The sequence below is a fragment of the Haliotis rufescens genome, unplaced genomic scaffold (assembly GCF_023055435.1).
Source record: "Haliotis rufescens isolate VD_foot unplaced genomic scaffold, xgHalRufe1.0.p SCAF_7, whole genome shotgun sequence".
Lineage (NCBI taxonomy): Eukaryota > Metazoa > Mollusca > Gastropoda > Lepetellida > Haliotidae > Haliotis > Haliotis rufescens.
In genome coordinates, this window is record NW_025964361.1 from 17211514 (window position 1) to 17237907 (window position 26394).

General features: G+C 36.6%; 2 long non-coding RNA genes across 2 annotated transcripts; both read left to right on the forward strand.

Moving 5' to 3' along the window:
• Positions 1-1915: 1915 nt before the first annotated feature.
• Positions 1916-7565, forward strand: LOC124151846. Its single transcript, XR_006863421.2, has 3 exons — positions 1916-2016; positions 2397-2433; positions 4924-7565. It is a non-coding gene; the product is annotated as an uncharacterized LOC124151846 (long non-coding RNA).
• Positions 7566-17272: 9707 nt separating this feature from the next.
• Positions 17273-18830, forward strand: LOC125376149. The gene is made up of 2 exons (XR_007219072.1): positions 17273-18265; positions 18522-18830. It is a non-coding gene; the product is annotated as an uncharacterized LOC125376149 (long non-coding RNA).
• Positions 18831-26394: the final 7564 nt, after the last annotated feature.

Below are 26394 nucleotides of genomic sequence, written 5' to 3' on the forward strand. Positions count from 1 at the left end.
CAGCTGCAATGTGACACTACGTCTCTGCATTTGCACAAAGGGTCGAACAATTTGTGCTGGTGGCGTATGCCATTTAAATTGCCATTAACAATGATGAGTTGTGTTCTCCCATGATAATGCTGCCCCATACCATTACACTTCCAACTTCAAACTGACAATGTTGAGTAACACAAACATTCACCTGTAGACCTTGCAAGACCTTCAGAGCTGTCCAGATGAAACCTGTACTCATCTGTGAACAGTATGCTGTTCCAATCTTGTCTTCAGAACATCAGCTGCTGTCTACTCCAATTTAGGTGTGCCTGACGGTAACATGGAAGCAAAACTTGTGTTTATTGCTGAACATCTGGGCCGGATGTTGTGCTTTGTCAACCAGTTGCATATGGTTGTGCTACTCCTTGGTCTCAACCCAGGAATTGTCTGAGCTGTTAAAGTGGCAGTTTGGTATGCACCAAGACAAAATGGTTGTCATGAATGTTGCCCTGCTATAGATAACATCTCCAAACAGATGATATTGTGTTTCAGTGAACATTAAAATGTCTGGCAACTTTGGTTTGCACAATTCCTGTTTGCAGCATACCCACAGCTTGTAGACTGGCTTAAGCTTAAGCCTTATTTACAGTTAAACAAAATTGTTTTATGAGCAACGTGTGCTGTTCATATTCTAAAACCACATGTGTGAGTATCATGCTCCCAACTGACAAATGACAACCTTAAATTCTGATTGAAAGATTCAGTAACATTGTTGTAAGCTCCAACATTCTTTCAGTTTGGTCCTTATTCTAAAAAGGTCCATACCCCAATGAACTTACAAGTGAAAGTCAATACTCAATGAACTGTATTTGAAGCACAGTTACTTTTTTTCCATTGTACATGTATGAAAGGGAATTACAATGAATTGCCCAATCAAATTATCTGGTAGATCAGCTTTCTGTTGACTGACTGAATTTGAAATAGTACAGCTTGGGTAAATAATTGATGTGTACCATGTGTATACTAATGGTGCAACTCTGATGCACTGTCACATTCAGAGTACATATGGACTGTATTGCTATGCATAACTAAACAAATGTTTGTTTGTTGTTTAAGGCCGCACTCAGCAGTATTGCTGCTATGTGATGGTGGTCCATAAATAATCAAGTCTAGAACAGACAATCCTATGGTTGACATCATAAGCATTAATGTACTCAATTTGGATATGATGCCTTGTATCAACTAAGTCACCGAGCTTGACCACCTGATCCTGTTACTCGCCTCATATGACAGGCATGGGTAGCAAGAGACCCATTCTAGCCTGCAATGACTGCTGTTATTAAATGGTCGCCAATCATCATCTCGCTAAAGCGTCCTGGTATTTTTTGTGTGTGTGTGTTTACATTTACTCAACAGCCAAGCTCTAGGCATGAAACGTAGGGCGCATCAGACCGGCTGCTTACACACAAGCTAAATATGGCAGAGAGCAAGTGAAAATGAAGAAACAGTTGGTGGCCATTATTTAACTAATCAGATTTACGTCTTTCCTGTCATCACATGAAAATTGACAAAAGCAGTGCTATGTGGAATGTCAAGTTGTTACTCTGTCATATCAAGATATGTATGGTATTGTGACCAGTGTGTAGAGATAAGTACAGCATTGTGACCTTCTGTATCGTTGCACCCCTTGTGCATAACCAAATATTTGCATAGCCAAGATACAACCCTGAGGGCTGTTGGATTTGATGTGTTATTGGCTGAACTGTTTTGAGACCATTATGAACAAATCAGACTTTATTTGTGCTACATAGCTGAATAATGTTTTTATGTTATAGAGTGGAAGCACATCAGCAGCACCTGCAAAAGAGACGATGCAACACCTGAACAGACACTTCAGTGGAAGTTGTTCATGTGAACGAAAAACAAAGAACATTCTGTGTCAGGCATGTGGACATGTTTTTATTGGTCGCATTCGTGTGACATGCCCCTTACACCCAACAACCATTCATCTGATGGACATTGCCTGCTGCCCTGAGTGTCAAGGTAACCACCTGAAAGAGTTTAGTGATTGCACAATGAAACGAGACTGAGATTATTGTGCAACTTGGTCTTGTGATCATTGCCCTCTGAGAGTATGAGTACGTTACAGTGATTAAATTTTCTTTTTCCATGTGAAACAAAGGTATGTTTCAATGTTCTAATACCAATGTACCATGTTATATGTCAGCCAAATTTGGCTGAAACTTTTCTTTGATATTTTGTTACATAGATACTTCAGACACCTTGACCAAAGGATTATTTGACATGTCATGTGTTTTGAATCTTGTTAAATATTCAGGTATTAAACTGATGCTTTGTGTGGATGATTATTACAATGATGTACATATCAACTCAAATTTCATTTTCTTTATATGATGTTCAAGGTGACAACTTCAGAAAGCTCACCTGACAGAAAGTAAAGTGAGTGTTTATCATGGCACACTGTCCTTCATCTGACTGTTCATGCTGTTGTCATTAACTTTATATCCTCTGAAACTTGGTCCTGGCTGTTTTACACAGAAATATCTTTAATATATCCTGCAAAATTGTGATGTAGACACAAAGCAAATATTTGATTGGTTGATAAAACAAAGGCACTTGTGAAGACAGAAAACATGTTGCTAGGGTAAAGGGGCAATCACACAGTACAACCACTTGTATACAATTTGTTACAGGGTGAACAGGCAGGCCGGGCGTATTATATATATTTTTTTATTATTATTATTTTATTTTTTTATTCCATTTTCCATCATATTTTACATTTCAATATAATACATTATAGAGTGTGCTTGGATTTATTGTGAAATTATTGGCATGTTTGTAGCATGGACAGATCATATATCATAGTTAAACAGAGTTTCTAAATAATACATGTAGGGAAGGCCAGAAGGCATGGAAACTTGAGTACGGTAATTACAATTTGAATATGCAATACATTTTGTAATTTCATAAAATCTAAGTATTTCTTTTTGAATTAGTTAAAAAGATTGGTTTGACTTTTTTCTATTGAATGTGTACAGCATAGATTTTGTTACCATAATTGCTGCATTGAGTGGGTTGGGCCAGTTTTTGATGTATGCAACTTGTTGGATGTGAGTTGTACGAAATAGGACTTGCTCTATTTTCATGCTAGATCATACTAGATGTATGAACGCAGCCAATCAAATTGTGTATGAAAATCACGAGATATTTACACGTCAATTTGTAAACAGAAATGGCAATTCTGTTTCTCATCGGTAATTTCTGCTTTTCCGTATCCTAAGTGTCACCATTCAATAAAGGACCTTTGAAAAGTAGGTACCGTATTCGACGTAATAAGTGCCCAGGGCTCCCTCAAAATTAGAAATAGGGGGCTCTTATTAAAATATTATTTTGGTGTAAAAAACAGAGTTGAAAGATAAATTTCGTGGTTTATGCTGACAGCCTGAAAAGTTTATATACGACAGATGTATTTTTCCAGAATTTATTTGCCCATAATTAAGGGTGCATAAATAAGTCTTCAATCGGATGGGATGCTAATTGGGATTGTTCACTAGCCAATATATTAGCAAATATCAGTGTGGGTGCTTATTAGAGCAGGGCACTTATTACGTCGAATACGGTATGTAACATAACCTGTCACAAATTATATATTTTGAATGCATTTGACCTATTCTCAAGGTTACCGGTAATTTGTTCATAGTGTTATTTGAAACGTCAGGCTATTTGACTGTACACTCTTGTGTAGACCTAGATAAGATTAGATCCACAATACATTTCTAAAACTTAAAATACATCACACACACAAACACATGTCATAGATTTTCAACGTGACGCCACGACCAATGCAAAATCAGGAACACATTGACAACAGTATTGGTCTGCCTTTCCACATAGTATCAAGGCTAGAATGGAATCATAAAAACATATAGAACATGTTGATATAAGATTGATTCACATTACTTAACTCACATGACTCGTTTATGTATATGCAATCCCAACATCATGGCAAAACCTATTCTGAACAGTCTGTGTGTACTGCAATCAGTGAACTATCTACTGTATGTTGTGAAGGGACGTTACTGGTAGTGATGTCGTATTAGTATATGTCAACATTGTTGTACATATTTGTTATTTTCTTTGAGGTGCGTGTGAATTATAGTACACAGCACATTCACTTCATAAAGTAGTTTACTGTTTCATGGAATTATTGTTTGAATATCTCTTAAATATCTTTTCACCCTGTAAACAAAATGTGATGCTGCAAAATGAGTAAATGACTGAATTACTGTTACTAATATTACCTCAAATGACATAGAATTTATGAAACTTTTTATAATCTGCTGGGTTTTTTAACATAGAAGTTGACATTTTTCCTAAAAGATGCTTTGTGAATGTAACACACTGCAGGCTATACATATTTCCTTCGTGTGCATTAGTGAGTGGGGTTGGGGAGCTGTTTTCTTGATAAAGAGACATTCCGTTCTTTTAATCAAATTTTTTTATACTGTAAAGAAATATTAATGGTAGTATATATACTGTTACTTTTTGTGGTACCGCTTCAACATTTGTTATAAATTGGGATAAACCCTAAAAGTATCTCGTTTCAACTGGCCATAGGACACTTTCTTGATTTTTATTGGACATTCTTCTATATTATTACCAAAACAAAAAATGGATGAAAATCATTCATTATCCTTGAAAATGAACCAATGTGGTTATCAATAATTGTCATAATGTTGTTCGGAAATAAGACAGTATTTTGTTTGCTCACAGTTTAAAGCTGCCAAATAATACATTTCGTCACACTGTACTTTATCTGTGTATAATCGAGTGTGGCTACTTATTTTATAAGCCTTTTTATTAGCAAAGCAGAAACTTAGACTACATTTAGCAATTTTTGCTTTTCAAACCATTTTTTTAATTTTTCAGATCTGAGTTGTATGCAACTTCCTGCCATGTGAATGCCGAGTTGTATACTTCAGTTCGTACAACTGATTACATACAACAAGTTGTACCAAACAGTTGTACTGTGTGAATACCATTAAGTCATAAACTTGTCAGTGAGTCTTGTCTTTACTTCCAAACTGATGAATACAAATTGAAGTAAGCTAGCAATTAGGATACCAAAGAAAACAGTCTCAAGGAAACAACCTGACATCGCAAAAGCATCCATAAAACATAAACCTTCTGAGAGCTTTTCATTAATGTTAACATTAGCTGTCAATATATTATCAATTATTGATCAATTGATGATGTTAATTATCAATCACAAAATGAAAAATCATTTCTGAGCACTACCCACTGTCTTGTGGCATCAAGTTATCTTTATAGGTTGGGGAGCAGTGGAAAGTGGTAAACAACTCTCATTAGGATGGTCCAGGTCCAAGTATCACTATCCTACACCTCGGGATAAAGGAGAAAATACCAAAACTAGTTCAAGCAGGTCAAAGCTGTGCATGGACTGCGGGGCAAGTGTGGAAGCCAATTTGCCAAGTGTGTTAGCTACCCGTTGGCCTGTCAAACCATTGCTTCGGATGTGGAGGTAATGGTAAGGGACCTACAGTCTTTCCTAACAAGGACTTTTTTGTGCCAGACTACTTACAAGTACATGACTCTCAGTTACCCCAACACTGACCTTTGCAATAGAAATACTTTTGCACTTTTACTGTGCTTTTAATTATCTTCTCCTCTGATTCTGCTTGACTGATGAAACTAAAATTTAATATGTTAGATTCCTTCTCATGAAGAAATCTAATTCATATTCATTTCATTGTGTGTTATTTTAAGTTTTTGCTTCAGATATTATTAAAATCTAATTTATCAAAAGGATTTAGAATCTTATTTTTGTAATAACCAGATTGTGGAGGAAACGTCATTGTCATAAACTGTGTTTGTAAGATATGTTGTGTGATCTTTTTCATAGTTTAGTGCAGCAATTTGTCATTAGCTCACTAATAATATGTCATGAAAATATGGTTGAAGCATCATAAAATTATTTCTTCATATATCAGGTGAGCTACAGAGCCTTGTTGCTCTATTATTCATTTATCAGTATCATATCAGCAAAATATAATGAAGCAGCAATTTTACCACACTTTGCCAAAGTATCCATTTTCACATTATTTCTACTGATATTATTTTTGTTCAACTTTACAATAAAAGGAACATTTATAACAAGTTATTTTGTCATCTATACATATATATTTTTTATTTTTATTTTTTTGTGCTTTTTGTGGTACATTAAGCACTTGATTTATTAGCTAACTTGTATGCAATTGCAAGTGTTTGGACAATACAATTGACAAATATATATGTTTTTAAAAACACATTTGGTCCTTTGTATAGTTCTTCAAAGGTCAGTGACCTTTTTCTGAATAATAGTTTTGACAGATATCAATGGATTGGGACCAAAGATCTTCTGTGGATAGTCTTTTGTGAGGAGAAGACAGTCAAGTTTGATCATTGACAGTTAAAAAGAACTGTCTGTAATAGACCGATCCAGGCCCGACCGATAAGCCCCGCCCACAAGCTGCCGTCCTCGTTTTAGGGGGGACAGCCGCTGGCTATTCGCTATGGCGTCACAGCCGGCGAAACTTGAATGAGCAGGGGATGAATTTGGCTCAGAATGCTTTGTTACCGGTCGTGTGTCAAAAATATCTAAAGAGAGTTATACATGATCTGTTTTGGGTTCCATTTTAGTTGTCAAATTGCATATCAGAGTGAGAATGAGTCAAAAGTCCGATGCAATGGTGTATCGGTCAATGAGGAAGTCACCATGGCTGCTGAAAGTTAGAAGTGTGCACTACTTCAAAGCACTCATGTCAGGCAGAGCATACTATATTGTCAATAATAAATTATTCATCCAAGGGCGGAGTAACTAAATTTGGGTTAAAATTTCCATCGTAATTTAAGTGTATGGAAAGTACTGGAAACCGTAAACACAAGCACAACGAAGTTACAAATCATGTGGATATCTATAAATAGATTGTCAACAGTTGCATTGCCCATGTTTTTTGTCTGGTGCTCTACGTAAAACCAATATAACCTAAAAGGCTTAGAGTTAGTGTACGTTATTTCCCCACACTCCTACATTGGTTTTTATTATATAATAAATGAATCATAACATACATTTTATTTGGGCATCTGGAACATGGGGTTGGGCATGTCACCAGGGATAAATCTAGACCTGCTCAGAGGCTGATATTCAGCTCCAAATCTGCATCAGATGTAAGTAAACTGTCCCCCTTCAAACGTTTTAACATATCTATGCCATTAAAACAAAGCATAATGTAAGGAATTTATGTTATTTTCTTTTTCTCCGATCTCTCTGCCAAGCGCACTTAGTTTGGAATTCTAAATTTAGATAAAAATCCCTGATCACACTTCCAGAATATTGGACTAAATAAACTGCCAGTATTTAGGTACATGGATGTGAGAACAGTTGAAAACATTGAGAAGATCCAAGATAAAATGAGCACCTGTAACTGCCATGGTTATATCAAATCAATGGGATCCATGTTCCAGAAAAGGGAAACCTGCCACGGTAAAAGTATCTGAAGACAGGGTCTGCAGTACTTCCCATCAGTTAACTTGCATTGATGAAATTTACAACACAAATTAAAATTCATATATGATCTTTTATTCAAAAGACTTGTCATGAATCCAAGAATTATTACTGTTAACAACTAAACATGTACCCCGGGTAAATTAAGTACAACAAATATCTCATAACGAAGAGAATTTATGGATGTCAACTTCTTAATTATGAGGATCACCACCATCCTTAAATTCTCTTCCTTATGGGTAACACTTCTAAATGCCATCCAAAGACTTAAATATGTCATAAGTTCAAAGTTTTGATCAACAAAATTACCTGTTGACATCATGTCTGTTACTTAAGAAATAATTCCTTTATTGCTCCAGAAACCACATGCCTATAGGACATAACACTAAATAATATACTCACACGCAAAAGAAACGCAAGTCGAGTATGCAGTATACATGTTATTTATTTTCAACAGTAAAGACAAGAAATACTAATAGGGCAAGATTGACAAAGATTTGACTGAAGACAGTTAAATGGATTAAAAGGCAGATGACATAATTGTTTTTTCAAATGTTAAGGGCTTACACAGTTTCGGGTCAATACCCAAAATGTAAGTCAATACCTGGTGTGACCACCATTAGCATTGATCACTGCCACACATCTCCTGTACATTGAGTGGATCAGACGATTTGTGGCCTAGGGATCCTCCTGCACACATCCAGACCAGCTGTGCATAGTTCATCGGCAGTTGTAGGGGCGTAGGGATAGTTGTATGGGCGCACATTGTTTTTTCAAATAATATTATGTCTTAAAGAAAGAGCCAACAAGCTAAGTTTTATACCAGGTGGATGTTGTACTATCAAACATTTAGTGTTTGTTAGTGCAATTAAATCATATTAATCTTACTTTTATACGGCATCAATTAAATAACTTGTTGGAATGATTATTAATAACTTGATTAGATTATAATTTATATCATTACTTGAATATGTTACTCTGAGTTCATAAAAAAACTTGCTATTATTTCCAGTAAATTAATTAAAATGACAAGACACTTATAATCATTTTAAACAGTTATATTGTTTCAATAAAATGTATATCAGTAAGCTTCTACTACCAGTGAATAACTTATGTTGCAAACAATTTTAAACGAATAATTCTCCAACATCAACAGGGGGCGGTAGGGTAGCCTAGTGGTTAAAGCGTTCACTCGTCACGCCGAAGACCCGGGTTCGATTCCCGACATGGGTACAATGTGTGAAGCCCATTTCTGGTGTCCCCTGCCGTGATATTGCTGGAATATTGCTAAAAGCGGCGTAAAACCATACTCACTCACTCACTCACTCTTATATCAACTATGATTTTTTTAATTCAACCTGTCAAAATATTTCAGTAATTCACTTCCTTCTCACGAAATGTTCCTCTTCTTTCTAACCTTGAAGGGATGATTCCATTTCACAAGATTAGGATCATGTAATTCATTACTGCATGGGTCCTGTCTCTTCATAGAAATGCTGAAATAGTCAAAGCATGATTTAATGGGAACTTATATGAATTAAATTAAAAGATTTTGTGGAACGAAAACCATTGACAATGATCATATTTCTATGTCTACTGCTAGAGTAATTTGCAATATTATGCTCGAGTAATTTGCAATATTAATAGATAGACTTATTTTGATTTTGAAACTAAATCATATCTAAAAATCTGTAACAAAATAAATCATATCTAAGAGAGAGGAGTACAATTTCCACTAGATTGTACTTCAGTGTAAATAATACTAGATTTCGGTCTGCACTTACCGAAATCAGATCACTGTCATATTTGTTTACAGTGTGTCACGGCCGTCTCGCGTGTCACATTTCAGCAATATGACCTGCTAACTCAATGCCCGATGTTGCCAAAATACATAATTCAAAAACGATTTTGTAGTTACAAGCATTATGCTTGTTTATAACATGCGTAAAATCATCACTTGCTATGTGTTGTCATTTACCCATATTGAGTATGCATATGTGCAAAAGAGCGAAAATTCGTGCAAGTTCTCACCTTCGAGCAGACGTGGGTCCCATGGAAGATGGTGGCGACATTTATCAGATGGTGAGGCCTACCGCACATCTTTGATCAGCCTCAAACATTTTTCACCCGACCCTGTGGGTTTGGGTAAAGGTATACATCTAATCCCAGCGATAATTAATGAATATTGCGAGTGAAAATAGCACAAACCGTAGCCACGTCGCTTGTCGGGTATGGTTTGACCCCGGAAGTAAGTCTGACAAATCCACAAGGCGCGCCCAGCCTTCTGATTGGCTCAAACTGAGGCATGCGCCAATTTTGGTTGACAGACTGGATCGGTCTGTTGCCTGGGACCAGTATTGACACAGTTGTATGTGTGATAGTATCGTTTCATTCATTGTTTTCCCCAGGAACCATTTCAAATTTTACTGTTACTTTGCAACAATTTCCAAGGAGATGACATACATAAGATAGATTTTTTATCTGGATGATAGCATATGTGAATAGGGGGCATTTGAGGTGCTGCAATTCGCTGTACAGTGTTGTGTCCCTTGGACACCCCAGAAACCTATGATTGTGGGTTTGAATCCTGGTTCGCCCTGATTATTTGTTTCTAGGTTTGTCAGCACCATACCCGTGCTCGAGGGTTTCACTGAAGTGGTAAACGTCTAGGACCTGCACCACTTCAGTCTTTCTTCCCACATTAAGCTGACATGCTGTGATACAACTGGAATACTGTTAACAGCAGCGTTAAACCCAACTCACTCACTATTAAGACTCCACAATCGGTACAAGTAATAGCCATGACATGGGAACTTGTGTCGTCGTCAGAAGAGTCGCTTGTTATGTCATCAAAATAATTATTGCTGTTGAAGTTCTGGCTTGTATGAACGTTTGCTTCGTGTGCTCTTGTATTGGTGTGATGTTGGTGAGAGTTTCCATACATCTGAGTGCTACTTGGTTGAATCAGCGCTTTTACAGCACTGTTGTTAGGGGGCAAATTGGGTTGTGTTGACAGGTTTGTCTGCTTTTTGTTCAGATTCATTGTTAAAATATTAGGTTGTTGTCGTTCCTTTTCACTCGTGTAAGGTCTTAGGTCTACAGTTAGATTCCCATAAGGGTTGCTCTGCTTCGTTATACTGACGTGAAATGATCTGAGATTTGAGGATAAATGCGTCTGGCAAATATGTTCACCTGTTGTCTACCGCCTGGAGAATTGAATAGAGTCACATAATCAGAGTTTATAGAGTAGTGGCCAACCCTTAAAAGGAGGCTTATTTAAGGAGTAACCCCTCCCCACAGTAGAACAAAGCACAACCACATTTTTCTTCACAAGATGTCATTTTTGCATTAGAAAATGATGGTTGTGGTGATTTCTTTTGGTGGCAGACATGATTTTTGGTGGTAAAATGCATATTTGTATTACAGAATTAAGTAAATCAAATAAATGGCTCTAAACAAGACTTTTTGCATATTGCAATGCTAATTTTATAAACAAAATCTGTGTGCTGACTAATAGAACACAAATACAAGTAGTAAAATGGTTTAAGTTGAGTTATCAGCCTAATTGTGTCAAAAACAGGAAAAAATCACTCAATTTTCATTTTCAAATTACTTCAAAATTAAAGATAATGTAACCTCCATATTGACAATCATGTTATGTGATATCTCAAAATCTGCCTGAATGCTTTAGGAGCTTTATAAAAACTTCCACAATCAATACAGGTGTAATGTTGTATGAAAGTTTACTAAATGTGATCCAAACCCCATCCTGTTAAAAAAAACCCACAAATATATAAAAGCATATTTAAAAAATTACAATGACTCCCCAAACATTCTTGTACATCAAATCGTTTAATTTGAACACATGAATCGTTTAAGTATCTTACATATATGAGCTTGAGAAATTTGATTTATCCAATATGGCGGACAAAATGGCCTCCAAGATGGCCGCCAATACAGGAAAATGACAATATTTTGTCTTCACATCGGAATGTATGAGAAATTTAAAGGTCAAAATTTAGGTTTCGACCAGGAACTCCATCTATTGTGTTATTGTCATATATAAGATAATTCGCCTATGTTATGTACTATAATTGCTGATCATATTGACTTACTTTGAAGTGTCATACAATTACTTCAATATTGCCAGTAACTCATTAACAAGTTCATTATTTTTCTCCAATACTTATTAGAATCATTTAGTCACTGTCACTCAAGCCTTCAGGTTCATCATCGTCTGCAGAGTTTTGGCAACTAGAGCAGGTGCAGTGTTTAGTATGTGGCAGTCCAGATCTGTCATTGCAGATGACATGAGTGATATATCTGCAGCCATATTGTCGTCTGAAACATTCTAGGGGGCTACAATCCAAGCTGACAAGTTCTTCAACATTTCAGTATGTGTCAGCAATATTGAGAAAGCAGTAGTATAGATGATAGGGGTTCTGGGTCACTTCCACTAGAGCCAGATTCATATACCTATACCACCAATACAGAGGGAATGTTTTATATCAAAATGATGATGAGATTTAACAATCGTCATAATATCATATTAAAAGAATCCTTGATATTAATTAATAATGAATAAAATTTATTGTAGACCACAAGGATATTGGAAAGGTATAGGAGCAATAAAAAAATTAGCCACCGCGGCTAAGGTATCTAAAGATTGGTTAAAGAAACAAGCGATGTGGCAAATATACTTACCAACACCGCATTATATACCGAGGAAGAAGTTTGATATTTTTACAACGAATGAAGTTCATCAGGCTGACCTCTTGTTTCTTCCCCACGATAAGGTAAGACGCAAAACATATAAATACGCTTTAACCGTAGTGGATGTGGCTAGTCGATACAAAGAGGCTGAGCCATTAACCTCGAAAGATTCAACAGAAGTAGCTAATGCACTGAGCCGCATACATAAACGTGGACCACTAAAATGGCCTAAGCTATTTCAAGTAGATCCTGGTCGTGAATTTATGGGATCAGTAACTAAACTGTTAACAAAGCACGATGTCGAAATCAGGCGTGGTGAAAAAGAGGCCCACCGTAGTCAAGCTATCGTTGAAAGATTTAACAGGACATTAGCAGAACGTTTGTTTGGCTATCAATATGGGATTGAAATGAAATCCGAGCGATTGAGATCAACCGAATGGGTGACACGATTATCAGCTGTTGTATCAGCGCTGAATAATGAAGTAACGATGTGATTAAAATGAAATCTGTGACTTCCGAATCTTCAGCACTGAGGAGAGACAAAGAACAAAAACTTCCGGATAGAGTAAGCGTAAGATATTTATATCAGCCCGGTGAACTCGAAGGAGGCCTACGTCGCGCAACCGATCCGATTTGGTCTCTTAAGACATATAACATTAGTCGATTGGTTATGAAAGAAGGAGAGCCTATTCTTTATTATCTTAAAGATGGACCGGGCAGGGCATTTGTACGAGAAGAGTTGCTCATAATTCCAGACGATACAGTATTACCACCAGAACCATAAGCATAGGTAGTTACACCATCCTTATCAATCCATATCTTTGTATCTAAGGGGGATAATGATGTCTTGTTCATTCTTAATCCATATATCCTATGATTGTAACTTCTTACAGAGTTCATCTCATGTTTGAACGTTCTACCATTGAATAATGCTTCTTTATACTGTTCGTGTTTGATATGCTTTTTTACCACATACTTCTTAACGCCTTTAGCTTTCCTTATCTCTCCATTAACAGACTTCTTTATAGAATACATCTTAGGTCTTAATCCGACATACTCAGCTATAGGGATCCCAGCACATTCATCCTTCATCTTACCTAACACCTTTTTATTATACCCCCTTCACGAAGTAAATCAGGGGTATATAGCGTTCCGTTCGTCCGTCCTTCTGTCCGTTCTTCCATCCGAGTTTTGGTACGGCCCATAACTTTTTAACCATGCACCCTAGCTTCACCAAACTTGCTACACACATTTACCACAATGAGTACTTGTGCCTTTTGCTAGTTTTAAGATTCTGAATTTTTTAATTTTTGCCGTTTCCATGGAAACATTAGAAACATAAATTTTGGGTAGAGTTTTTGTACGATCCATGTTTACAATATTATGTATCCTAGCTTCACCAAACTTGCTACATTTACCACTATGATTGGGGGTGGGGGGGTGTGTGTGTCAATTGTCACTGGAACTCAATCTTAGTTTTTAAAACATTGAAGTTAAAATCAGTTAGAAATATGTAATATTTCATTAATTAACAAACTATTTACTATTTTTTGTTGACCAGCGGGGATAACGGGGGTATGTGAGCTTTGCTCACTTCTTTCTTGTTTACTACGCTGTGCAGTGGATTATCTTTTGGGTAATCGCTTGTGTCGTACATATCTATTTTCCCATATCTTTATACACATCCTCGGTTTGTATTTCCATCAACAAAGAATCTGTGTCGGTATATAACACCTCACATCTATCACCGTATTGCTTCTTAAGTTCGTTGTAATAATAGTCATACATTAAGTGTTTTGACAAGTCAAGAATACTCATACCAACGTACACCGGTCTGTTGAATTTTATATTACACTTCTGTATATGCAACGTGGCTAAGTCGTTATCGAATATGTTGCTTCTGTTAAAAGCCGGACTGGCTATAAGTTTCCTGAGTCTTTCTTCCTCATTAGACCTGACTAATTTAACATCAACACGCTTCCTCAGATTCTCCATAGTTTTACCAAATACTGAGTTATTCATGAGCTTGTATAGGTTCTTTTCAAAATCGCTGGTAGCTGTTCAGTCTTATATAGGGCTCCATCCAAGGGCTTTGATCAAACTTTAGAACTCTGTGTATTTTCTTTAGTTTCATACCTAACGATAGATATAACTGGAGATTTCTGTAGTGAACTATATATTTTGTCTTATCCATCAAATTTGGTATGAGTTTTTCTACATTAGCTAACCTACTATTACCCATCAAGGAGTGTTGATATTCCGACATCCAATCTTTATTAACCATTAATCTTTCGGGAGCTAACGGATAACTGTGATGATCTTTATGTAATGAATTTGGATATTCCAAGTCAACTTCTAGTATGTACCCTTTATCGGAATCTGAGGGGATTTCATCCACTTTGATATCATTCACATCGACCCACTCAAAACCACTCGTGGGTAAAGGTTGACTCATAGCCCATTTGTACAAATTGTTGGCGTTGAGATATAATATGTGCGTGTCTGGTTTTCTCAGATCGTATCCTTCCACTAATTTATTCGTAGCCTTAGAATAGCTTTTCGCTACCATCGATATACCACCTCTTAATCCTTTCTCAATAAACAAGTGCATATCGTAATCTGTGAGTAGTTTTAGTTCTACACCGGTCTTCTTCAACAATGCATAGTCCAGGACTGGAATAGTACCATGCCGGGTCCAAGCCGTATTGTTTTAAACATGTCTTTCTAAATATCTCGAATATATCGGCGAGTAACAGTACATCAGTTTTTAAGTACAGATAGTGATAATCACCTAAATTCCTACAACCTAATTTATCCCACACCGTCAGAGCGTGTTCATAATCGGCATCTGTTATTTTATTTCTGTTAAGTTACTATAGAATGATTCAAGAGTTGGTAATTTAGTTTCGTTGAATCTAGACCAATCATCCATATATTCGTAAGGTTATACACCTTTTCTCAGCAACAAATGACGGCACCTATCGGTATATTGATTTGTTATCGCAAAGTCATCGGGATTGTTCGCATTAGCTAAATTGTCCAGGGAAGATAACAGAAACTGTACGGAGTCTATAAATCTAAACCCATTACTTTGCTTTATTCTGGCTTTCCCATCCTAGTCTGTATAATGTATAGTTTTAGTCAACGAGAACAATATGTATTTTTCCATATTATTAGGAATACACGTTAAGCGACCTTCGGTCTTTGAGATAGCTTGCATGATGAGATGAGAATCGTATCCTCTAAGGTTATGAAACACAACGGGGATGGATATTGTTTGAGAGTTCATTTTTAGTTTCAAGTTACACTCGTTATGCACGGCTCCCCGATAATTACCCGTGACGTGGCAATGATCTCTTACAGAATCCCCATTCAGGGGTTTATTACAAACATGACAACTCGTTGACTTCTTATAGGCCCTCCAATCATCCCTCGTCATACACATTGGTTTCTTACGCGATAAATTTTCCCTGATTATTCTCTCTTCATTTTGTAGATATTCTAGGAACTCTCCCGCTGCATTGGGACCTCTGTAAATCACGGGCGGGTTTGTTTTCCCATCATACCTTACAACTATATATCCAAACCCACAAGGAATATGTTCTTGAGTTTTGTACGTAAAACTACTATCTTGATTATTGCGTTCGGTATTTTATATAAGTTTGATAAGTGCTTCGAAGTCGGCGTAAATTACGTACAGTACTGGCATTTGATTACAATAATGTTCAAATTTTAATATATTTTTTCCCTCTTTAGGCATATCAATCCTGATAGCATTCTGTCCAACACCTCTGCAGTCTTCTTTATGCGCTTCTAATAGATCTTGTCTGCTGTACCCATGTAGGCATCTTTCAAAGAAATATTTCTTTCCCTTATGGGTTGTTTGATCGTATAATAGTCTGCTTAAACTCTTTATCCATGTATCATGGAACTGTTCTGGGTGAACAATACCTTCCAAATGACGTGCTGGTTTTCTTGGGGAATTAGTCAGCAAAGAGCCAGAGTCACAGGAGACTAATCACAATTTTATTTACAAGAACAATTAACAATTTACAATATCTTAGAATATAACTGAGGGTGCCACAGAGAGTCGGTACACACTCTGGGCTGTGGGAGAGAGGTCTGCTTGGTAAGAGAGTCAAACCCCTTCTCTCCTCTTCTCTTCTCCTGGACCAAGGCTTATATAGCCAAGGTCACCTGACATTTAGTAAGTAATAAATATAAATGTAAACAGTAAATCATCAGTGACATACTTGCACATCCTGTTCAGGATGGCAGATGTACACAAAACTGGGGATTAACAATTAGGATTAGCATCTTATAAATAACAGCAATTAAATGTTTCAAGGCATATAGATGTCATGGCTCCAGGGTTATGAGCCTTTGCAATCAAATGTTCTTCAGACAATGGGTGTCGTAAATCAGTCACCATGACACATGTATAATGATATTTACCATCTTTTTCGATTAGAAATGAATTGATTCTGGGAATATGTCCCGGAGCGGAGCTTATCCTGTGTACAACAATTCCTTCAGAAGAATGTCCGAAAACATTTATAGCTAAATTATTTTGCTTTTCCACCTTATCAATTTGTGATATTGGTGTAGGTTCTTCTATACCATCGAGGTTTAGTCCATCGTTTTGGGGATAGCTAGAAGGTCTGTCCGGATATTTGTCTACGGGGAACAATGCAGATCTTATCATAATTCTGAAACAGTCATCGCCTTTATTTTTTACATTAATTATGGCTTTTTTCTTCTTATAATACAGGGGTAAATCTTTATAAGATCCACCTTTGAAATGCATATAATTTGCTATATCTAAATATAAACTATCGATTTTATCCACACCCCAACCCGAACCTCTATGAGTCCAGCGTTCTAAAGTTTCTTGTATCCTCTGAATTGATGTATCTAATGATGTGTTTATAGTATCGGATTCGGTTATAACTTCTTGATTGCTACGGAAATATGGTTCAGTATATTCAGTGCTATCGTCTGCGCTACTTTTACTCAATGACATTTTAACCGTCAGCTGGTATTTTATACTATTTAAATCATCTAACTCCTCGTTAATTTTACTCGATACGATGGGCTTAACATCGTTAACATCCATGTTCGAATTAACCCTTTCGCCCCGACTGATATGTCACCTGTTTTCGCGACTGGTATTTTTTCTTGCTTGAATCGTAAATCTAGCGTAATGGCGGCCAACTACGATTCGGATAGCGATCAGATGACTAACAACGACTCTATCGGGAATAATAATGTGTTTGATTTGAATAATTTACGCGAAGGGGAGAGGGAATTTTCGCGAAAAGATTTTGGTGAAGATTTTGACGGTTTCGACGAGGTGTCCCCCCACACACCCCCGCCAACTTTCAAGAATGGGAGTGGCAGAGGGACCACAATGGTGGAGACATGAGGGATTTTGAAGAGGCGACCGGACTCAAGAATACTTATTGACACGGTGAGTGAAGAGTCGTGCTATTGATTTTTTCCAACTGTTTTACAATGATTCTGTGTTTGAACAGATTATCAGGGCGATGAATGAGAATGCAGCCTACACGTGAACGAGTGATCACAACAACAACAAAGGTGAGTGGCATGACGTATCTCTTTCTTTTTTTTTAAATTTCTTTTTTTGATCGCAATCCGAATTGTAGTTTGCCGGTTTGTCGTATGTCCTTGTATTTCGCTCAATTTGAATAAAATTTATTTCCATGTTCATGTTCGTTTTCTTGTTTTTTACATCATAATTTAAATTTTAGTAACTGTAATAATTATTTATTTATTAATTGATTTATATAAAGTACTGATTTAATTTATTATGCAATTGTAAATAGCAGTGTATTGTAAATATGTTATCACAACTTGTATATTTGCAGAACTTGAATTTAGGATCTTTCTGTCCTTTTACAATCTTTCCCTCCTTTCAGATCAATCTGTGATATCTTCCCTGTGATGTCATTCTTATAGTAGCTGTGGTTCAAAGTAAATTAATACTTATTTTTTGTTTCAAATCCTAAAAAAGAACAAAATAAATCTGATATTTGTGTTTTTATCTGTATTAACGAGTTTACCTGCGTTAACAAGTTTACCTGTGTTAATGAGTTTACCTGCATTAACAAGTTTACCTTTGTTAATGAGTTTACCTAAGAGGCTGTAAGTGTATTATAAGTAATATGTAACATCAGTATAGAAAACAAAGTCGGTACCAAGTGTTGTAAACTTGTTTATTTGTTTACAGATGTGCATGAAGAGAATTCACCTGTAACAACTGGGATTACCTGTGCCGTCCAAGATGACAAGACCACCGTGTTATGTTTACCTTGTATCTGTGATTTATTTTTGTGATTTTTAATACAATTTGAGCCAAAATTCATTGTCTGTTATCATTTTTTCAGTGTTTTCAAGTTTTATTTCACTTGTAAACACCTGTAATTAGAAAATAACAAAGGTTAGAGACAATAACAACATAGAATATTACAGTATACTTAATCCTCGTTACAATGGTATATGATAAATGTATATTAAAAGCAAGTTTCTGGTAGAAAAAGTGCATCAAAAATGATAGTGTGATTTTCCAATAATACTGCCAGGGAGGCCAGTGTGCAGGCCTTGTCAGTGTTTCAAGGGACATAACTCTTGGGCAGCCAGGGATGAAAGAGTTAATATCCATCTTCCAACCTCTTAGATATTTACTCACACCGTCTGTAGGTACAAATTTTAACTCATCAACTGGTTGATTTTTATCGACATCATCTGGTTGATTTTTATCTAGTAAAGCGATCCATTCAGCTTTTCTCATTCGAGAATAAACCCTCAGCCCACTTTTTTTCACTCAAGCTTTGAGTTCTCTAACAGTCTGGGGTTTGTTGTATTCCAAACCGAGTAGATCGATCAATTCAGCTTTTCTCATTCGAGAATAACCATGTAGACCACGTTGTTTTGCCAAAGCTTTCAACTCTCTGACGAAAACCATTGTGGTATATATACAAAATAAGACATTTATCTAAATGGTTATATTTCCATATATTTTATTCTCCCCAACCTATTCCTCTCGTTGATGTAATCTTTCTTCCTAGCGTAAATAATCTGCTTCCTAACCCTATCAGTGCCGTGTTTCCTACATAAACAATAATGACATCTGACACCTATCCCACATACAGAACATGTATAATTTACATTTCCTTGTCTGATGTAAAAAGCATGAGTACCACAATATACACCAACGCATGGTTTCTGACATTGAATTGGCTTCCCCATGAGTGTATATCTGCACAGATTCATGATTATACACCTATCATATCATCTGTCTAAATGAAAAGCACATACCGTATTTTCTTGAGTATAGTGCGCACTTTTTTTTCAAAAAAACACAGCTGTGTAGAAGGGGGTGCGCATTATACACTAATTATGAGTTTGGATGTTTTTTTCCCCCATGGAAAGACATTACCGTAAGCACGAAACACCGGAAATACCATGTCAACAAATCCATACTGAAGTACGCAAAATAATCATGTAATTACACTGTCTGGCTATAAAAAGTGTTCTTTGTATATCTGGACTTATGTTTGTAACTTATTTCATTAATTTTATTCAAAATTCCTTATAATATTGTTTTTATTAATTTCGGCAAAATCGTGTGTGAAGCGATCGGAAGATCACACAACTCACCGTTATTAACAGCAACCACGGTCAGAATACCGCTATTGACGCCTTGAAACGAACTTTAGTTGACAGAGAATGGATACATATATCATAAATGACATACTTTGACTCGTTAAAAGTCATATTTGTTTTTGTTTGACGATTCTATGTCAACATGAAATTCTCCCGATCACGTGCGCGTGAGCCTTGACGGTGACTGGTCAGACTGGTTCCATGTAAAAAATAATACCCGGCAATAGCGATCAGCTGCTTCGCTTAGGGTTATTATTATTTTAAATATGTTTAGTAAAAGCTGCATATAATTAAGAAAATAATGGAATATATTATTCCTGATAAAAAATATAGTTTCAGATACAATTGTTGCCGATCCTTGCATTAAAAATCCTATAAAGTTATATCATTGGTTGTGTCTTGACCGAATCACCGGTCGATTCCAAGAAAACATGTGTACAGCTGATTGCTGTTTCCGGCTTAGTTTACGAGAAAATACACAAGGTAATCTTAATCCCTAGATATAAAACAATGCCTAGCAGAACAATAAATACTATTTAAACGGTAAATAAACATGTCTGGTGATTTTTTATCTCAAATTTCGAATTTGTACTGACGAAGTTTCTCAGCACCCGTTCGTTTGCCGGACTTCGCTGAAAGGGTACGGTGTAAATTTTTTCTCCGCATAATATTCATATTTCTTTTTTTCCAAAATATGGAACCCGCTAGAGGGGGGTGCGCATTATACATGGGTGCGCACTATACTCAAGAAAATACGGTATCGAGTCTCTCAACCAGCCAGATCTATTTATAGCTTGTGCATAATTGTGTAGCTATAAATAGCAACTGCAGACAACCCAAACACTATAAATGCTATCTCACGGTCCTTCTGAGCCTCCGACGGTGTATAAAACTGAGAGAGTGTTGGCCTCAGCATTGGGTCAAGTGTCTTTCCATAAAAGAGGAAGTATTCATGCATGGTAGATTCAACATCCTTAAAAGTTTGAATTGAGTGTCCTTGTTTAGGCATTTCATCATTAATAAAATCTAATCTCTCCATTCTGCGCCTGGCCCATTGTGACTGGGCTGCTTCGAGTTGTTCTAATGCTTTATTATGTCATTTACGCTCCTCTTCAACTTCTTTAGCGTTTGATTCCCTCAGAGTAGAAAATAAATAATTACTCCCCGAAAAAGCTAGAGCATTAACAATAGCTCCATCGACCATCATCACAATTGTTGCCATGATGTTTCGAACTGTGTTCAATATTAGGCGACAATTTTTTTATTTCTTGGTTTACGGATGCGCCGCTCTTTCAAAGTCCAAATGTTAAAAAAAAATAAAAATGAAAATTACCCTTTTTTTTATTACCGCCGATATTTTCGACAAAAAGTTCAAACAAACAAAATTTACATTTTCTCGTCGAGCGTAAAGCAAAGGGAAGTCACTCTGATATTTCTTGCTGGGATCCTTCTCTAATACCATCATAGCTTGTCAACACAAAGCGCAGTGGTGACCAGTTTAACTAGTTCAACACTGTTGGCCGTTCAAAGCCACAAGTCACACCGCACGGTAGACCGTCCAAGTCACGTCAAAATAGTTTGTAATTATATTAACCTACTTGTCACATCATTCATTTATTAAATCTGTCACATTTCACAATGTCTGAAATACGTATTCCATTTGATTTTATCATTTTTTTTATCTATAGATTAAAAATGTATTCACTAGACACGATTTCCCGCAATGTTATTGAAAATATTCTCGGACACACTTCAACAACGGGTCCTCATCGAACATGTCAAACAGCAAAATAAAGACGTTTCAAGTGCTGGAACGTCTTTATTTACAAAGAAATAAAATCTTCAAAAATATATCTATAAAAGTTGCCAAACTGACATCTTAGTTATTATTTCCAACTTTTCGTGCGATCGCTTGTAATCGTCAGTCAAATGACATCTCGCCTTTCGTCGCCTCGATTTCTCGGCTCGGACACGATGTCTTAATGCCAAAATATATGCATAAGAAATCTTTGTCATAGCTCGTAACCTAGCTCTATACATCCATAAAGTTCCATATTTTTTCGCCAAAGTCTGAAAATTACCGTTGCTGTAATTTGATTGGCTGCGTTAGGTCACGTGCTAAAATTTGACCAATCACGAACCTTGTAGCAGATTTTGTCGGTGAAACAATATAAGTTTTTTTAATGTATACTGACATGGCAGCCTTAGACGTTTGTGTTATTCGTACGAAGCTTTGAAAACGGAGGTATTTCATCATGTTAGTGAGCGGACAGCCACTATCATTGGGAAATGGGTTATGACAGATATTATTTGTAATTCTTTTTAAAATAATGTTCCAACAGCGTAAACAAATAAAAATAAAAAAGAAATGGGTATGGACGATTTTATGAATTCTTATATTTGGCAAAAAAATCTTTAAATTTGCGCTTCATTGGTCCTTAATCTGGACGTTATGAATGTTTTAGCTTACATTATTTTTATTTAAAACGAACTTTATTTAGTTGTTAATGAATTATTTAAATAATGTAATACACATAACTTTCATATTTATAAACAATAGGATTAATTAGACCTTTCAAATAGTGTATGGCCAAACATGTAGTAGCAAAGATGTTAATTTCAGCAGATAATTTCCTTGATAAATGTTGGTTTCATCTATCACACAAGAGTCTCTGGGAACTTGGTGTCACAGCAGTAATCTTCTGGTTGGCTGGTGTTGAAAGAGTTAAACGTTGCCCATGTTGCCAAAATAGCAGCTTCTTTCATGCATTTCCACCCATGACATGAATATTGTTATGTTGCCAAAAGTGCACAAGCTGAGTGCCAGGGATATAATAAAATGTTCTTGAAAAATTGAGTTATTTGACTTTTGTTACGCCAGGATATTTTTTTTCATACCTACCTAACTTTTTAGGACAAAATTCAAGTAAAAAAAAATGTGAGAGGCTGCCTCACTTTTGAAATCCGTAAACCAAGAAATAAAAAAAGTGTCGCCTTACTATGTTTATAAAATATTCAAATGTTTAATTACTTCTTTATGTCTTCTGGGATAAGCCCTTGTTTGATGAGCATATCTTTTGTTGCCATTGCTAATCCTATATCAAGAATCATCATACCGATATCGTAACAATTAAAATCTAGCTTTGGTGGTTTGGCTTTAGTAATCATTTTAGCTATACGGGCATAGCCAATGGCCAAGCCGCTGACCACCGCTGAATGATACGTTGCGTTTACCAACATTTTACCATCTGTAACTGGAGTAGTCATGCTTTTTATAACATTACATGAGGGCTTAACTCTAATTGAACCTCATCTAATTTTTGAACTTGACGTTTTCTCTTCTCCGGTCTTATAAAATAACCATACAACCTAGTAATAATAACACAACCCCTAGTACGTAGGGGGCCCAAGTTTTAATCGGACGACTATGTTCAGTATTATGCATTAGTTTCGCCTTCCTCGCCAACCGGGCGGTCGGGTAGCCTAGTGGTTTAAGCGTTCGCTCGTCACGCCGAAGACCCGGGTTCGAATCCCGACATGGGTACAATGTGTGAAGCCCATTTCTGGTGTCCCCCGCCATGATATTGCTGGAATATTGCTAAAAGCGGCGGAAAACCAAACTCACTTACTCACTCACTCCTCGCCAACCCACCCTTCATACCAGCTGCAACTTTTCGAGGATTCTTAGTCACTCTGACTTGTTGTGGTGATTGTGCAATCGCTGGTATTTCCTCACTCACTTGTTGTGGTATTTCCTCGATCACTTGTAGTGATACAATCGGGGTTTGTACTTGTTGTTTTTCCATCTCCATTATTATTAAGTGGGCACATATGTTAAAAATTGACAATACCTAGCCGTTATTAAAGCTGTGGTGAACGAGCTAAGAACATTCCGTATCTATGATAAAACTCACAGCTTACTGAGCTTATAGCGTGTTCGATGAATGGGTCTTTCTCTAGAGATTCGCATAAATACATGCGATGTTCTGCCGGGATAGGGAGAAGCGTACTAGCTACGACTGTGTATAGTTGTAACATAGCAGAACCTATTGTTTTAGTCATGGTAGCTCCCAGTCTAGACTCGTAACGCGCGTACAGTTTTTTAATTTCTTCGTCTGTCATGTTATCAATTTTTTCGATGGTATAATTTCCCCCAAAATATTTGGAACATTTTCCACCGGCTACCAAAGCGGCGAGTCTTTCTCTATGTTTATCTGAAGATTTATCTACATCTTGATCTGGCTCATCTTTGAGCATTTGTTCGATGAGTTTGTCGCATTCCATAATGTAATACCTAAGGAGATATTTAAGTCTAACATAATGGAAAATAACATATCCAATACAGGCAGAAATAATAAACTGTTGAGAAAGAATGAGGATTTCAAACCACATTATTACATAACAGCTGCTAATGTTCAATTTACTATATTTTGCTATATTTACCATATTTTCTATATTTTTGTTATATTTTGCTTAGCAGTTGCTATATTTGCTAAGCAGTTGCTACATTTTGCTAAGCAATTGCATAAGCAGCTGGTTGATCGGTTTTTAATACAAGTTTACAATGCTTCGTTGAAGCTAACAGTTTTCTGACTTTATCTCGCTGGAGCTTGGTATAAATAAAATCATTTTCACGTAAACATTCCTCGAATGAATCTCGGTCTTTGCAATGAAACAGTGCTACCCATTTGGTCTGCTCTCTCAGATCTTTCAGGACAGAGTTGTATTTTTGAGTAAGTACCCAAACGCTATGCTGAGTATGCCGTCCGGAGAATGCTAAATATGAAAGCATATCTTTCTTTTTGGTGAGCGCGTTACTCGCGCTGCAGTCGTCTATTATGAAAAGGGTTGATTCTCCTTTGTATTTTTCATGACATACTCGTAAACAGTCTTGTAAACGATCGCCCGGATCAACTCTGTGTACCCCATCGTCATTCATTACCCAATCTCTCGATAGGTATGTTTTATTGACATTTATAGCCGGACACGGAATAATAATATGATCGAAAAAATCCCGATAATGACTTTGTAAAATATCTAGAATAAAAGCTGTTTTTCCGCAACCCGTTTGCCCACAGATGATAGATCTTTAGGTTAAAGATTATTAATAGATCGCTTGCACGAATCTTCCATTCTGCATATTTAGTTGCGCGTCCATAATAACACAAATATATATTTAATTTACCATTGGATCCCTCGAGCTTCGTTATCTGCATAGTAACACCCTCGCTGGCATTTTCTATTCTCCGCCCACTACCATGTAGTTGGTCATCGTCCGTGGTTCGTATGTCGAGCCATAGCGCGTACTTCGTGGTGAGGTATTCACCCATCGATACATCCCCGAGAGACAGATCTTTTGCGACCGCGTTAACTTCCGGGCTTCGTTTTGTAGAAGGAAGTTTTTTAATCTCATCCCATTGTTGATACGCTAGCATTCCTTGACTATATAATTGATTAGGCACGCCCTCGATAGTCAATTCTACTTTTGTAATCTTGGGATTGTAGAACTTCTCGGTATTTCTTTTAAATGCTTCAGAAGTGTCGTCAAACAACATTAAAATACCCTTCAACGATCTCTTGGGGATGTTTAGATTGATATTCCACATCATATCTTTTTTGCTCCTTGTAATCTTTCGGTGTTGCAGCACTCGATCGTACAATATAGCTAAACTTCCGGTATACTGGTTAGGAATTTGTCTGGCTAATTCAGGATCTGTTACCATATCATACTCCAGTGAGATATTGTCAATGGAATAGCTAGCATCTTCAGCAGCTCTGATTACTCTACCGTAATCATTAAAAGTGAGTTTGTACTCTAACCTATCACCTAGGGATGCTTGATAGAAGGGCATGTGGGAATCTAGTAATTCAAAGTCGAGCAGAATATAGAATCGGCTACCTAATGCATCGTCAACAGCGAGATCTTTTACAATGGTATCATCACCATTATCAGCACCCACACGCAGTCTCAATGTGTTCCGATTACTAATACCCTGGTACTGTAAGTTTTCCCGCTCTTTATCCGTTCTCCAGAGATCCATGTAACAATAGTATACATCACTATCGTCGATTCTCAAAACCTCATTACCACTAATTTTAAACGCGATTTTCTTAACGATAGCACGACCTATGTTCTGAACAGGCTCCCTGCTAGCATCTGTAGAATTCAAACTAATTGTAAATGCTAGTCGGACAGTTCCCGGAACTAACACATCATGAGGACCTAGATTGGGAAAGCGAACCAGAAGTGTTTGATTCTGATCAATGGTACTCGGGTTATTAGTTATAGTTACAGACTGGCGAATTGCTTTGACCCCTAATGAATCCCGAAGTCTACGTTGTGGGTTTAATTGTGAAGACATTGTTAAATTAAAATTATGTTTACTTATGTTTGATATAAAAATGGATGATTTTAATGTAGATAACATAACTGATAC